Consider the following 16,756-nt stretch of genomic DNA (forward strand, 5'->3'; position numbering starts at 1 on the left):
TCTCCTCACTTATAGGCACAGCATAGCGCCCACCCTCCTGTGTGTGCACACAAGTGTGTGTCAGAGTGTGCGTGCACGTGTTTGTCAGGGACACACGTGTGAGCGTGTCTTCCTCATTGGGGTTTGTTATATTCGCTTTGTGCTGATAATGCTTTTGGCCTCTGGGGGTGCTATATATATACAGATGCAAAATTTGTGAAACACAGGATTTTCAACCTGAAAGGAACCTTAAGCATCTCCTAATCCACTTTTCTCATTTTACACAATTAATTTCCGAGGAGGCAAAGTGACTCGCTCCAGGGTCAGATATAGAAACCAGGTTTCTATCTGTCTCTCACAGGCACACACACACTCCTTCTGCAGTAAGAGATGGCTATTTCCTCCTTGTTCTTTGACTCCTCCCCCCACCTTTGACCAACAGTCTGTCTTTCCTCCTCCCCTCCCTGCTCCAGTGCTCCTGGGCTGGAAGCTGAGGCTGGCACAGGAAGTGGAGAGGCTGGCTCCCAGAAAGGCTGCCTCAGCAGCTGGCCAGCCCAGGGCCCACCGCGTACTTGGGGAGGTGGAGGCTCAGAGTGTTACCTGCTTCCCTATCAGCCAGGATCCTAGGGGAGCAATGTCTCAGTCCTCAGGGAAGGCCCAGAGGAGAGGAAGGAGGGTGGGTTGGCACCGCTGTTATGCAATCTGTTTTCAGCCTGGTCCTCTTTCCCTGGCTCCCTTCCGGGATGGAGATGAGGGGGGCTGACATTATCATGGGGATGGAACTGGTTACTTCCTGGCCTTTCTTCCCTCTTGAGTCCTTTACAGTAGCCTGAGCCGTGTGGCCTCCAGTTCAGATACCCCATTTGGGAGAACAGGCACACTCTTAGTCTCCAAGAGGCACAGGAACGAGCTCCTTTCTATTCCTCACATCCTAATGCCACTGTCCGGCTCCCAATCCTAAGCAGGCTCCGTGGAAATGACTGTTTTGATATGTCTCATTCTCCAGAGGGGCACAGATCTCCAATTTGGAACAGAGCTTAGGGGCCACTCCCTCACTCCCTATTTACACCCACTGCAGGCATCCCTGACAGCTCCCCAGTGTGACAGGCCAGTTCGTTTCCAAAGGCCTGCCCTTGCTCCGCTCTCAGGATGCCGCTTCCCCTCCTTCCGTTCTTGCCAGAGGTCTTGAAATAGGTGGTTCCCCTGGCTTTCTCTGCTTCTTTGTTTCCCATTTGTTCCATAATGCGTTTAGATCTGCCGTTGCCTCTCCCACTTTACTAAAATTACTCTTAGGAAAGTCATTGGTAGCTCCCTTGGCCAGAACCAAGGTAGCTATCTCTTTAGTCTTCATCTTATGCTATTAACCACTTGTTTACAGTATCTTCTTTCTCTTTCAAGAAACACCTTGTGTCTCTTTGATTACCTTCTACTTCCAGCTGGTCTCCTCGACAGCCCAGTCCTTAAATGTTGGGGTTACCCTGGTTGTGTCCTTTAATTCACCTTCTTTGTATGCTGTGCAGTCTCCTAGGGACACCACATTTAGGATGGCAATCCCCTGTCATGCACTGATGTTCCCATGAACATGTCCAGTCCCTTTTGTCTTACGGAGCCTCAGCCTCTTATTTACAACTGCTAGAGGTTTCTGTCAGGAGACTCTCATACTCAGGGATTTTCCCTTCTCATGAGGAAAAAGATCTCTCCCACCCGAAGTCCCTATTTTGGTCAGTGCTCCATCACTTAGTCATCTCAGCCAGGATGTGACGCGTTCCTGACCATATCCTCTCTCTCATCCTGCAGAAGCCTTTGGTCACCAAGTCCTGGCAGCTCTTCTGCATCTTTTGCCTCCTTCCTACCAGATCCTCATTTTGTCCTACTTACACCACTGCCACAGTCTTCCAACTGATCTCTGTGCATTGGCCTTGCCTGCTCTGACCCGCATGTACTTCACTCTGCACCCAGAATGAGCTTTCTATAACATAGACATGGTCACACCAGTTCCCTTAACAGTCTTCGATGGCTCCCCACTGCCTCCAGGATAAAGCCCAATCTCGTTGGCTTGGTATTCCAGGAGCCTCATAACTCACCCTGGCCCCTCCCTTCTAGGCCTGTCTTCTCTCACTTCTCCCTTCCTCCTGTCCCGGGTCTCCAGCCCCAGCTGGTACCAGTCTCATCCTCACTCGTCATGCTCCTATCATGTCCTCCAGATGCCCAAGGTCTCTCTCAGTATCACAATGGTCCTTGTCCTGGAAGAATCGGCCCCTTTCTTTTTCTAGCTAACTGAGGCTCAGTTTTCCCATCTTTCCTCAAACACCACTGCTTTAAGGAGGCCTTATTGCCTGACCCCAGAGTCCACAATAGGTAACCCATTGTGCACTCCCACCATACTCTATATTTTGCAGCCATCTGCACTGTTGTCACCGATTAATTACTGGTTGATTCCTCCTCACTCCCCCAGTCCCAGTAGACTACATACTCCTTGAGGGTATGACTGTCCTTTCTTGTCCAGTTCTTCACCCCAAAGCCTGGCACCCTGTGCGTACAATAGTCTGACTGGGTGACTGGAGGGCTTCAGATATGTCCATCTGAGTAGGATCTTGGTCCTGTAAGTGGGCAATAGGGGCAGAAGGTTGTCCCCACTGTGATGGTGATTAATGAAGTTTTGTGTTTTAGGAAGATTAGCTGGGAAGCTTCATGTAGGAAGGTGGTATCAGGGACCAGGGGGGCTGGCGACAGTGTAGCCATGAGGCTCAGGTCTGAAATGAGTGACTTTTCCTCTCCCATCCTATGTTTCTGATGGAGAGTCCAAGAGATGGAGTCAATTCGTGCATAATTGAAAATGAACAAAATCCAGGAATGGGCTTATAATAAGCTCAGCACATAACTGTGAAATGACCTTACCTTATCATGGGAAGGTTTTCTCTCACTCTCTGCTCTCTCTAAACATGTTCCTATTTCATTCCCTGGCCCCCATCTCTTCCTCTTCCAAGGGTGGAATCTAGAAGAGAATGCTCTCTGTTTAGAATAACATTCCTACCTGATTGGCTGCTGACTTGTTAATATTATTGTTATTCTCTACAATGCATATGCAATTTTCAGATATCACATCTGGAGGCTTCTACCCCAGAGAAGAATAAAATTGCAGCTGAAAGTGTCCAAAAAGTGGTTGGATTTCTGAGTTTCAGACCAGCTAAACTGACAGCTTTTTCCAGCTCTAATTTCTGTGATAGGAGCAAGGAGCAACCTTCACAGCTCTCTCCCCTGGCCCATGCTCTCCAGCCCAGTGACAAGTTAGGAGGCTGCTTTGCTACTCTTTGTGATACTGGGTTCTGCCCCATCTTTCTAAAGCAATCTTATAAATCATTGATGAGAATATTTCTATTTTTGTCTTAAATATCCTAGCCAAGAAAGCCTATGAATACTTTCCAAATCAAGTGCTGGCATTGCACGATGCTTCCTCATTGATGGCAGCCCCATTTCATTGTTTTTTCACTTCTTGGCTCTTCCATCCATGTCAGCAATGCCAAGTCTCAGCTTGTGGGTGGGGCCTGACCCTGGTGCAGTACCCTCTGTGGCCTCCCTTTCTTGGGCAGAAGCTCCTTTTTTTTCTTCTTCTCCATGGCTGCCCCCCCAAACCTCCATCTTAAACCTTTAAACCTTGAAATGCTATAAATTGTGACTGGTATTTATTCTCAGCAAGGTTTCTTCCTGATGTGCATCCTGCTTCTGGAAACACCACCCCTCCATCCTGATCATCATTCGTTCCATGCCTAGGAATTCAACTCACTTGAATATCAACCTACATTTGAAGGCATGGAGTTCCAATATAAAAAAGACACTCTCCTGTAGTGCCTTCCAAACTCTGCGAGTTTGTAAGAACCGTGTCCCCCTCATTCACCACTATATTACCTGACACATGGTAAGCACTCAACAAATATTTGTTGAATAATAAATAAAGGAATTAATGAATAAATGAGAGACCTAAAGGATTAGATTCCTTTACACACTGGAGCTCCTCCGTCCCCTAAAACCATCTGGACCTGACACTCTAAGATGGCTAATACAGGGTTTACTGAGGTTCATTGTAAGTCTCTACTGAGAAAGTAATATGGTTCAAATGCATCTTTCATGATTACCCTCAATTTGTTCAGATTTTTCTTTTACTTTGATTTTTCCTTAGCCTTCATATTAAAATTTTACATTACCTGGCTCTTGCCTGGGCATTGCTTAGTTTGGTTCCTTCATCTGAGTAAGGCTTGTATTCCTTACCAGAACAGAAACACTTGGAGGGAGAAACTATGTCCATTTACTTCATAGCGCAACTACAGGACTTGATACAGTGGGTGTTTAATAAATGGTTTCCAACTGGGTGATGGAATGAATGGGTCCCAAGGCTGACATCCACTTTTATTTTTAACATTAGAGGTTAGAAGTTAAGCCCAAGAGGGAATGCACGTATATTTTCAGTCCATGGTATCGTGACTTGCATAGCATCTCTGTCTGATAGCATGAAGTGTTATGGATTCACATAGTTTGTTTAGTTGTGTGGATACATAATAAGAGAAATGTCTGGTAAATCAAAATTATCCAGGCCACTGTGTGATTTCCATTATCTTTGAAATATGTAGATCCTTTAGAGAAGTCATTCCTTGGTATTTTGATGATGGTTTCAATAACATACAATATTTGTGTGACTTCCATGCCAATGGGAAATGATGATCCAGAAACTCTGGAACTGTCCATCAGTCCAATACAGCTTGGATTGAGGCTCACCATGGTCAACAACGGAGCTTCCTGCCATCAGTGCTATACTCTCTGCCCCAAGGAGATTACAGGGCTGGGGAGGCAGGTACATGCCTGTGGCTCAAGACCAAATGTTGTAAATATTTGAGTACATAGAGAAGGATGGGGTTACTTTTCATCAGAATGATGAACATTCATGCTGAAGTCAGCATTTACACCAAGTTTTGAAGGAGAAATCTATTCTTACATGCCAGGACTATGCCTAATTTCTAGTAGGTGCTCCGCAAATGTGTGTTGGCAGCCTGAGAGAAGACTGTGGTGTTCCAGGAGGAGGGAAAGAGTGAGAAACAGTAGAACAAGGAGAGCAAGGCTCATTTGGGATGCAGTGAGTCATGTTCTGGGCCTGAAGCTGAAGCCTGGGGTATCTGAGCCAGTAACTGGGATGGCTCTGGTTGGAGGCTGAGTACAGAAGTCCTTGAGTTGAGCTGAGAATTTTACACTTCAGTCAGAAGGCAATAGGAGTCCCCAGATGCATCAGAGCAGGTCTGAGCTAGGCTTCATTGAGCTTAGGCTGCATTCATGAGAGGGCTGTGTTGGGGTAGAAAAGACTGGGAGCAGGGGAATCCTTATGAGGCAATTTCAGATGATTGGGTGTGAGTAAGCAGGGTCGTGAGCAATAGTGGCTGTGGCAAAGGGGCTTTGTGAGGAAAAAATCTGCAGATTCTGCCTTCATGGGCAACTCATCCATGCAGCCTCTCCTCCTCTCCTTTCCTCTCCCTCTCCTGTTACCCTCTCTCCTGTCCCATAGCACCACCTCCTTCAGGAGTCTGACACCTGCACCTCTCATCCCACAGAGAGGCTCTCGCTTGAGGGGAGAGTTGACTTTAGGCATGTACATGTGGATGTTCATTTATTAAGACCCCAATTGATTTATAATTAGTTATTTAATGCCTTCCTATGGTCCAAAAGGATTTGAGGAAGATAGTGTGAATGTATATAAACAAGTTTACCAACCAAATGGGACCTGCAGATCCAGCATGATTTCTTGTTTGACAGCACAGTTGAGAGTAAGAGCATTGGGGTAGGTAGACAAGCGGGTTTGAGTCCTGACTCTTCCAGTGGCCAGCTGCATGACTGTCAGCAAGTTACTTGTCTGCTCTGAGTCTCAGGGTCCCTACCTGCAGGGTCAGGATGAGCATAACCTACCTCCCAGTTTTGTTGTATGGATTAAGTGAACAGTTTTGTTGTATGGATTAAGTGAGATCAGATGTGTAAGATGATTAGTGTGGGCACCAGGCCACAGAAAGCCTCAGACAGACAGTCAATATGAGAAGATTCTACCTCACTGTAACTCTTATTACTCTTTTGGGCATCACTGGTCAGGTTGGGAGGGTCTTTCTATGTGGGTATTCTACATTTCCTAAGTCCTTACCAGTTTATCCTCTATATGGCCACCTACCTCACTGATGAGATAAAGAACCACATATGTTCCCCCAAGGCATGACTTTCTGTCTGGTTCCTGATATTCCCCTGCATCAAATCCTGCCTTTTTTTTTTTTTTTTTTTTTTTTTTGACAAACTGGCATAGGAGAAATACCAGAAAGTGACAAAGGTGCTAGCATTTCCCTTTAGGACTCATTTATTAGGTGCACCCAGTAAAGACCTGGAATACAAAATAAGACTTCACCTCTGTCCTCAGAGACTTCGTGTGGGGGGAAGGGAGGCACAGACCTCTACAGAGAAAATCACAGAACAATGAAGCTGGTGATAAAGAAGGGTGGATGCAGTGCTGTGGGAATAGCTCAGGCTATGTTTGAGCTGAGTCAAGGTGCAGAAGTCCACATGGCAGACAAGGTAGGGAGGTGTTCTGGCCAGCAGGGAGGATTGGTGATCTGGGGAGTGCGCCATGTTGGGGAAACCCCAAGTAGCCTGGTAAAACCAGACTGTGGAGTTCCTCATCAAGTGGACAGGAGATAAGTATTGGTGAGGATGTGGAAAAAAGTGAGCCTTTGTACACTGTTGGTTGGGAATGTAGATTGGTGCAGCCATTATGGAAAACCAATATGGAAGTTCCTCAAAAACTTAGAAATAGAACTACCACGTGATCTGGCAGATCCACTTCTAGTTCCACTTCTATTACCCAAAGGAAGTAAAAACAGGATTTCAAAGAGATATCTGCACTCCCATTTTTACTATAGCATTGTTCACAATAGCCAAGATACAGAAATAACCTAAGTGTCCATTAACAGATGAATGGATAAAGGTGTGGTGGGGCACCTGGATGGCTCAGTTGGTTAAGCATCCAGCTTTTGATTTTGGCTCAGGTCATGATCCATGGTTTGTGAGATCGAGCCTCACATAGGGGTCTGCACTGATGGTGTGGAACCTGCTTGGGATTCTTTCTCCCTCTCTCTTCCCATCCCCTGTGCAAGTGAGTGCACGCTCTCTCAAAATAAATAAATAAACATTTAAAAAAAGATGTGGCATACAATATACAATGGAGTATTATTCAGTCATGAGAAAGAAGGAAATCCTGCCATTTGTGACAATGTGTATAGACCTTGAAGACATTATACTAAGTGAGATAAGTCAGAGAGGCAAATACTATAGGATATTACTTAGTTGTGGAGTCTAAAGAAGCCAGACTGGTGAAAAACAGAGAGGAAAATTGTGTTTGTTAAGGAGTAGGGAGTGGGAGAATAGGAGTGATGTTTAAGGGTGTAAATTTGCAGCTAGAAGATAGATAAGTCCTGGAGATCTAATGCACAGTATGTGAGTATAAACAGCAATATTGTATTATAATCAACAAGCTTGCTAAAAGACTAGATATTAATTATTCCTACCACAAAAAAGAAGTAATTTTGTGGTGTGAAAGAGGTGCTAGCTATCATTCAATGGCAATCATATTATGGTATGTAAATGTATCGAATCAACAGGTTGTACACCCTAAATTTATACAATGTTATATGTCAAATATATTTCAATAAAAAATAGAAGAAACTATACTAATCCTTAAAAAAAAAAAAAGATTGTGGAGTTCCTAATGGGGCATTTGTGTATCAGTAAGGGTCTAATAGTGGAAAAATGGAAAAAAAGGCACTGGGGCAGGTAAACTGGGAAGCCTTTTAATGGGCTATCCAGGTGCTTCTCCAATCACTCCCAGAGCATCACCACTTTCTCCTACAATGAGTCTTTAATATCAAGCTATGTATTATATTTCCTGTTATGAAGCTGAAGTGAAAAATGAATAACTTATTTTGCCAGATTTATATTCAATGTCTTAATTTTCTTTTATCCCTTTTATACTCTGGAGAGGGGTATTTAGTGTCAAACTGTTTCTGGCTTCATCAGCCCAGGGCATCACCTACAGCCGTATCTCCTACCCTTGGCAGAGGTTTAACAGATGGGTTATTAAACAGCTGTCCCGAGTGCACCTGGGCAGCCTGTCCTCAGGCTGAGAGTCTCTGAGGGTCCAGGTGCTCCTAATAAGTGCTCCCAGCAGTACTGCAGGGTGATGGTGGGAGGTGGCTCCAGCAAGGCCATCTGAGAAGTGCTTGAAGAGTATGTGTGTGGGAGGCAAGTGCTGGCATGAACACCCTGCTGGCTTCCAGAACTGCCCTGGTGACTGTGGGACAGACTGGCCCTGTCCTGAGACCATTTGCAAGTGCCTCGGGTCCAACACTAGGCCTTGGTACCATCTGGGTCTAGGGATAGTTCTTGGTTTGTTTGTTTGGTTCCCCATCTTGCATATGTTTGTTTCCACTTCTGCTATACGCCAAAGGCTGGGAATCATGGATATTGTTTTCCCTGCCAAGTGAATAAAGAGTTCAGCTTCTTCCTCAGTATCGAAGGGCCATGGATGTGAACTGCTGACCCTCTAGTATCATTTCTCTTTTTCCCAATTCAGACCCCATTTCCTGGTCAGGTGTGTCCGATGTCTCATTTCCAACTGCACTCCTTTGAGCCTGTGGTTCTTGCGTCTGCCTGCGATGGCCCCCTTTACCTCACCATGTATTCCATCACAATCTGCTCATTTTTTGGTCCAAGGCCCAGGTTCAAACCTCCTGTGAAAGTCCTCTCGACTTTTTGTGCCCTCACATCTTTTCAGAGATCTGAACTGGGTGCCCCAAGAGCACTTAAGGGGCTGAGAACTCAGATGGGAACCTCACGGTTAATTCATGTCTAGGAACACACTGGCTTCCCACACTCATCATCAGCTTCCCAATGGTGGGGACTTCGTATTTTTTGCCTTCTTGGAGACAGCCTTGCCTCATAGGACAGGCTGCAGGAGTGGTAGTCAGCTAGCATGGCTTAACAGTGGGCTGATCTTTTTTGTTCCGTGTTCTGTTGATGTTTTTGGCCCTTTAAAACAATCATTCTGATGCAGAGAATCAGATATGAAATCCCAGCCTTTGAGCTCAAGGAGTGCTGGGCAGGCATTTGCTGCATTCTGACCTCCAGAACCCCACCGTCCCCTTCCTGGCAGCCTCTCTTGGCTGCCCTGACTCTGATATTGTATTTGGCAGAACTCGAGAGGCTTTTCTGTATGTGTGACCACAACCTCTATTCCAGAGCACCTACTGTGCAGTCTGTCCCGTGCTAGGTTCCGGGTGCAGATGGGAGAATAGAAGACTTGGATCCTGCATTTGGATGCTTGGGATACAGCTTCCAGCCCCATAACAGTGCTGGGGGGATAGGAGGTTTGGACAGGCAGGGTGGCGGGGAATGCCATTCCAGATGTGGGAGAGGAGTCTGTTTCTTTTTGCCTCTAGCACAAATCCTTTATGATCTCTCTGGACCTCTGTTCTCTCCTCTGTCAAATGGGCATGACCAACTGCTCACTGGTGCACAGGACTGCAGGCCAGTGACTTGAGGCAATGTGACGCCACCTGCGCTCCTGGATAGGAGGGCCGCGGCTGAGTGGGGTAGGCTCCCCACTCACCATTTGAGCGAGCAGTGCTGCCTCGTCAAATTTAAACTTCACTTATCACCGGCTTTACTATTCCCGTTTTCATCGATCGTTTGATGAGTGGGTTGTGCTCGTTTTTAAAAGCTTCTGAAAAAAATCCTGGGGTAGTTCTATGGTTAGGATATTGTTAAAGCGGAACGTACCTTTTCCTCATAGCGTCGCCCTTTCCCAGAGCGCATGTGTGCGTGCGCGCACGTGTGTCAGTGCGTGCGTGCGCGTGCGCGCGCCTTGGGGAAAGTTACGTCGCAGGGGCTTCTCCAGGCCGAAGAGGCTCGTGGATGGTGGGGATGGTTGAGATACTGCAGTCAGGAGGTTGGTGGCTTTTGGTCCATCACTTTTAAAATCAGCTATGAATGAACCTGAACTTAGAGGTGCCGCAGAGGACCTGGAAGTCTAAACCAGGGCAAGGTTTAACTTGGGTTTAATTTGGGAAGTACGCGTTTGTTCCTAAACGTCGCACTGTGCTGGGGTAGAGCTGCTTACCCCAGCTGCGGAGCGAAAGGCTGTCCTCAGTCCTGGAGGGCAGGATGAGGACCCCGAGAAAGGACTTGCGTTTTGAATCAGATCAAGGATATCTTTGGATAATGGGATTTGAGGAGCAGTCCTGTCCTTTCCTGTTTTACTGGGATTTTTTTTTTTTATATGTTTATTTTTAGAGAGTGTGTATGTGTGCGAGTGGGGGAAGGGCAGAGAGAGAGGGAGACAACAGAATCTAAGCAGGCTCCAGGCTGTGAGCTGTCAGCACAGCCAGACGCCGGGCTTGGGCTCGAACCCCGGAACTGTGAGATCATGAGCTGAAGTCTGACACAACCGACTCAGCCACCCAGGTGCCACTATTTTACTGGGATTGTTAAGATCAGGGTATGGACTTTGAAAAATTGACTGTTTTTGCTCGCTTGCTTAATTAATTAATTAATTAACTAATTAGTGTACTTGCTTGCAGACAGACTTATAATTTTAATTAGTTGCTAAGATTTAAAAAGAGACTTCAGAAGGTCTGGGCACATTGGGCCCTTGTTCCTAGGGCCGAGCAGACAGGACATCACCCTGCAGGTACACCTTACTGCCCACCTGCCTGGGTCTCTAGGCGATTGGGTTTGCAGGCCTGAGGGGAACAGCATCGGTGGGTCTCTCCTACGTTGACTGGTTATTGGTAGTGTACCTCAAAACTATTGTCTTCGTTTATCATAACCAGCTTTCTGAACCTGAAGCAGCTGCTTTTACTACCCCCCCCCCCCCACCCCTCCATTGCAAGCTTCTGCAGTTTCTCCACTGTGTTTCTAAGTATGGGGGTTATGGACTGAATTTTATGTCCCCCCCTCCCCCCAAATTCATATATTGAAATCCTGACTCCCAATGTGATAGTGTTAGGAGGCGGGGCCTTTGGGAAGGGAGTAGGTTCTGAAGGTGGAGCCCTCATGAAGGTGATTAAGAGAGATCCCTTGCCCTTTCTACCATGTCAGTGAGAAGATGACTACCTATGAGCCAGGAGGTAGGGCCGCACCGGACTCGGAATCTGCTGGCACTTTGATCTTGGACTTCCAGTCTCCAGAACTGTGGGAAATGAATGTTTGTTGTTTACGCACCCAGTTTATGGTATTTTTGTTATAGCAGCCCAAACACACCCACACACACTGGGTGTGATCCAGCAGCCAGTAGGCTTGAGCAGGGGAGAGGGCAGGGCTGTGCTTGGCTGGATCATGGAAGCAGTATGCAGGGGGTAAGCTTTAAAAAAAAAAAAAAAAAAAAAAAGGAAGTTCAGATGGTGGAGTTGGGGGCTGGATATACAGATTCAGTCCTGGGTTGGGAATCTATAGGGAGATATGGAGAGCTTACAAGAGTGTTCTATATTTGAAACCCTGTTTGGCTCTTCAGATATAAATTCTCTAGAAATTTTGCCTGTATAGGGAAAAATAATCCCCCCACCCCTCTCTGGCATAAGAAACTTGGGAGAAATGAAAATATATGGAATCCTATTTTTAACGTATTTTTTCAATAATATTGTCACTTAAAAATTTATGAGTGTAAACACTTATTAATTATAAATTGTTGATAATATATGCATAGAGATGTGAAAACATAGAAGAGAGTCATATGCTTTCAGTAGAAAATGAGGAGATCTTTACTTAAAAAGTTATATCTTTTCTAGAACATCACACATCCATTTTGGATACTCCGGGAGCCAGGTCAGGGGACCTCCTAAAGCCCTGCAGCTCTGAAACTCTATGAAAATTCATCTCCTTGTTTCCTATCTAGTAAGATGGTTAAACAGTTCTATAAAACTCTTGTCTGTTCATTGGTTATGCTGTCTCTAGCTGTGCTCTAACTAACATCGTACTAAGAATTGCATTTTTCTCTCTCCTGACTTAGATTTAAATCTTGCAATCACCGCTGGGAAGTGAGCTGTATCATCTTGAGAAATCAGACCACAGAGTCGGGCCTGCAGCTGGCAGGCTAGGTCATCTTTAATCGCTTAACCCTTCATATCAAAGGATGGGTTGTAGCAGCAGATTCTTCCTCAAGAATTTGCCGTGGCAGATTTTCTCAAGGAAAAGCTGGGAGTTAAAATGAAGCAGAGTATGTACAGCAAAAACCTTGCCTTGTAAGTTGACTTTTATACCTATTCACATGAGTAGTTTTATGTGTATGTCCATGTTACTCTCTCTTATGGGGATGTGTCCACATGTCTGGGGCATGTGTGGCTGTGATATGTATGTATGTGTATATTACTGTGAGAATATGCAAGATGCATGTGTGGCTGTGAGTGTATGAATGTGTGTGGGTATGTTATGTGTCTAAGGAAAATTCTTTCCTGTCTTATGGATTAAGATCCAGGCTGTTTAAGGCTGATTGACAACATTGTCATGATAATTCCCTTTACACCCTTGGGTAGGGCCCTATTAAACTGACTCTGGACTTGGCCATGTGCTTTTGTTTTAGTCAATGGAATATTACCAAATGTGACACAAACAGAGATCTTAAAGGCACATGTACATTGAAGTTGTCTTCTCCTGCTGCTCTTGGAAGCCCTTAACCAACACAAGGTCAATGAACTGGGGCAAGCCTTCTGGAGACATGTGGCCCAGTGACACCTGCCACCCCAGATGATAGCCACCACCAACTGCCAGTCACACGAATGGAGCCGTCCTACGCCAAGTGGCCCCCATCCCAGTTGTGAGCTTTCTGCAGCCATAGGAGTGAGCACGGGGGAGGCGGGCAGGAGAACTGGCCTGCTGAGCCCAGCCCAGTCAAGATTGCCCACCCACATAATCATGAGTTAATACTAAATGGTTGTTGTTTCCCATCACTAAGTTTTGGAATGGTTTGTTACACAGAAAGACCTAACTACCTGATCTGGTTGGTAAGAGAGGGAAAAGCCTCTCCATTGGGGAAGAGGTGTTTGGTGAGAACTTGTAGGCATGAATCACAAGAAGACATGTAATTCTGCTTAAACATTCTTTATACTCCTGTTCTTCTTTTATGAGTTTAAAAACATAAAAATTAGCTCTTATTGGAGGACCTACTATTAATTCTCACACAGAAATGCACATTAACAAGTCAAGTGTGGGCAGTGCTGGCGTTCTCCAGTGATACTTTACTGAGGCCTTGGGAAGAAAGCCAAGAAGAAACCAGCCCAGGGAGGATGCTGAGGATGCTGCACTGTGACTTGCTCCTCAGCAGCGAAAGGATTCCCCTTATCCCCGCTTCCAGCTCATCTTCATGGGGTGGGCATCACTTCCTCACCTGTTACCCAGGAGCGCACCCCGGGCGTCTTGACTCCTTGAAGAACGGTGCCTATGAAATGCGGCTCTGAGAGAAACAAGATTCTCTTCGCTGCCTGAGGCCTGCCTTTTGGGAACCTGCCACCTCTTTGGATAATTGACTCTAGGGATGCTTGTCCCTCTCAAGGGAGACCACGTGCACTTCCAGGGACAAGACTTTTACCCTGCAGACCACAACAGGGTATCCGGATGTAATTATAATGATTGGCCTAATCGAGATGGCTCTACTCATGTGTAAAAGCAGAGGTTGTGTGAGAAAATTCTGTGTGTGTGTGTGTGTGTGTGTGTGTGTGCATAAATGCAAGAATGTTGGCTCAGAAGTCAGGGCACATGACTTTTACAGTTCCAGCTCCAGTCCTATCTTTTTAAGCAAATTTTTAAATAGTTTTTATTTATTTATTCATTTAAGTGATCAGTACACCCAACATGGAGCTTAAATTCACAATCCCAAGATCAAGAGTCGCACGCTCTTCTAACTGAGCCAGCCAGGCACCCCAGCTCCAGTCCTGCCTTACAAGAAATTTCTACTCGGTGTGACCTGAGGGAGCTTAGGGTAGAACCTAATCTGCTATTAATACAGTCCTTTGGGTCTGAAGGACATTTTTTTTTCTAAGAATCCTGTCTTAACACAGAGGAATACTCACAAACTCCTTTGTTCTTGGTTAACTCCTAAGTGGAAGTTAGCAGACAAGGCAGGGGGTGGATGCTTTGGAGATACTAGGGAACTCTGATGCACATGTGGACACCAGGACTTATTACACTTCGTACTTTAGGTTGTATCCAGGCCTGGATCTGCCCAGCTTTCTTGCAAATAAATGCATGTCACATACTGCTCAAAAGCATGTGCTACATCAGTTAGGTCAGAGGCTCAATATGACTGATCTTTCTTCTTCTTTTTGTTTTCATGTGGTAGATTTAAGGATATTATGTGTAGGAGAGAAAAAAAAATGATTGGATTAAGTATATTATTATTAACATGAAAGATATATTAGCATATAATATACATATAACATATAATATGGTATATTAACATATAATAATTAAGTATATTATTATTAACATGAAAATAACTGGCCTTATTAAGTACTGGCAATTGCCAAGCCCTATATGAAGCCCCTTATCCAATATTATTTATCCAATAATCCAGTAGTAGAATTGCTACTCCAGTTTTCCAGATAAGGAAGCTGAGATCCTTAACTGAAAGGTTGAACTGTCTCATCTATGGTTGCTGCTAAGTGTTGGAAGTAAACCTGAATATAGCAGGCCTGTCTGGTGTTAAAGCACTGCCTTTATTTTTACTTAAATTTATTTTGAACTATTTCAATCACACAGAAAACTTTAGAGAACAACACAATAGACACTCATGTTCCTATCACCCAATGTTATTAGATCTTAATATTCTGTCATACTTGCTTTATATTTCAGGGTATTTTTTAAAGGTAGGAAATTTGTCTTTTTAAAATTTGTGTGTAGAAATTCTTTGTAGAGTCTGGATGTTAATTATATGAATTGCAATTTATTTATGATAACAAGCAGAAAGTTTACATTTATTTAAATGTAATCAACTGTTTACGGTTGAGGTTTTTAGTCTTGTTAGGATTTTTTCGTGGTTAGTGATTGGTGGGTCCTATTTTTGAAATGTTTTTCTTTGTTATCACCAAGATAGCCTCCTTTTTCAGTTTTGTAGAGCGTTTCTTCCCACACCTATCTGGAATTTAATGTTTGTGAATACAGTGAAGTGGAGATCTACTTTCATCCTTCCAAGATGGAGCAGGACTTACCCCAGGACACTTCATTCACCCTCGTTCTCCTCTGTGCCGAATGAAAGTGGCTTCTCTGCTCTGTGTTCTGTCTCATTGTTCTGTGGTCTGGGGCTGTGCCAGCACCAAACTATTGCTTTGTTAGAAAACTCGATATGGGCAGGGCACATCTCTTCATGTCATTCTTCTGCTTGTCCTTAGGTAATTTGGACTTCTTACTCATGCATGTTCGGATCAGCTTGTGTAGCTCCATAAAAAGCCCCGTCAGAATTTGGATTGTAATTGCATTGAATTAATATATTAATTTGGGGGTGGAATTGAGCCTTTATACAATCGAGGCTTCCCAGGCATGCACACAGTATAGCTTTCCATTTGTGGAAGTTTCTTTCATGATTCCCAGTAACATTTTAGAAAATTTCTCTATAAAGTTCTTACGAAGATTTTTTTCACTTTTATTCTTGAGGAGTTCATCATTTTTCTTGCTGTTGTAAATGAGATATTTTTCCTATTATTTCTTCACATTAGCGTATAGGAATGTTGTTAGCTCTTTAAAGATTGCTTTTTGTACATGAGAATTGCTTAATTTTCTTATTTGTTCTAATACTTGATCAATACCTTCATATTTTCTGTATGTAAAAATACGTTATCATAAATAAGGTTGGTTTTTATCTTCCTTTCCATTTTTTATATCTCATTCTTTAATCTTGATATTATTAGTTGGCTAGGACATCTAGTATAAAAGCTTTTTATGTGCCTATTGAGAAAGTCATACGATATATCTCCTTTATATTAGAGCATCCTTACCTTCCTTTGATAAAAGTATTTTTGAAATATTTTTATATTTTTTATGAAATTTATTCGTTTATATTTTATTTAGGATTTTTATATCTGTGTTCACAAAAATGTTTATAATTTGATTACTTGTGCTGCCTTTGTCACATTTTGGTATTAGAAGATTAGATGGGTAACTTTCTCTTATTTTTCCTTTCTCTGAAATATTTTATAAAAGATATGCATTGTCTGCTCCTTATAGATTTGCTAAGTTACCTTTAAAATTGTTTGCATCTGGTGTTTTGGGGGGAAGGAGATTTTGATAACTGATTCTACTTTTTCTAGCATTAGTTTATTCAAGCTTTCTATTTCTTCTTGAGTCAATTTTGGTCATTTATATTTTTCTAGAAAACTTCTCTTTCATATACATTTTATGGTTGCCTCCAGCTGTAGATGCATGCATTAAGGTTCTTGTTCTGTGTTGATATTGAGGGATCTCACATCCAGTCACACAGTCTGTGGTTGTCTAGCTTCACTTTCTGGCCACAAAAGTCTATGACTTTTTTCTCCCTCTCATTTCACTGTCTAATGTCTTCCAAGCCTGTTGCCCCTGGTTGCAGGCTACCATTTTTCCCGGGCCTCCTTTTGCTTATGTGGGAGCTCTGCCTAGCCCTGGCTTCATGCAGTGATCCTAGCTTTTCCATCTAACTTCAGTCTCCTATAATCTCTCTTCGTTAACCGACGGAAGCCAAGCT

The 16,756-nt window shown here is 44.0% G+C and overlaps 1 long non-coding RNA gene across 2 annotated transcripts in view; it reads left to right on the top strand.

The window, feature by feature from the left end:
* LOC147575593 (uncharacterized) overlaps positions 1–15,609 on the top strand; it is a 28,615-nt gene extending 13,006 nt beyond the window's left edge. Inside the window, exons 1-3 of one of the 2 annotated variants that reach the window (XR_015242737.1) lie at positions 2,581–3,895; positions 12,059–12,290; positions 13,230–15,609. This is a non-coding gene — a long non-coding RNA (uncharacterized LOC147575593). Of the gene's footprint in view, positions 1–2,580; positions 3,896–12,058; positions 12,291–13,229 lie in introns of those variants that run through there. The other variant, XR_015242736.1, reaches the window with a different exon arrangement.
* The last annotated feature ends 1,147 nt before the right edge of the window (positions 15,610–16,756 follow it).

Source organism: Puma concolor, chromosome D3, assembly GCF_028749965.1.
Source record: "Puma concolor isolate L17-30 chromosome D3, mPumCon1.1.hap2, whole genome shotgun sequence".
NCBI lineage: Eukaryota > Metazoa > Chordata > Mammalia > Carnivora > Felidae > Puma > Puma concolor.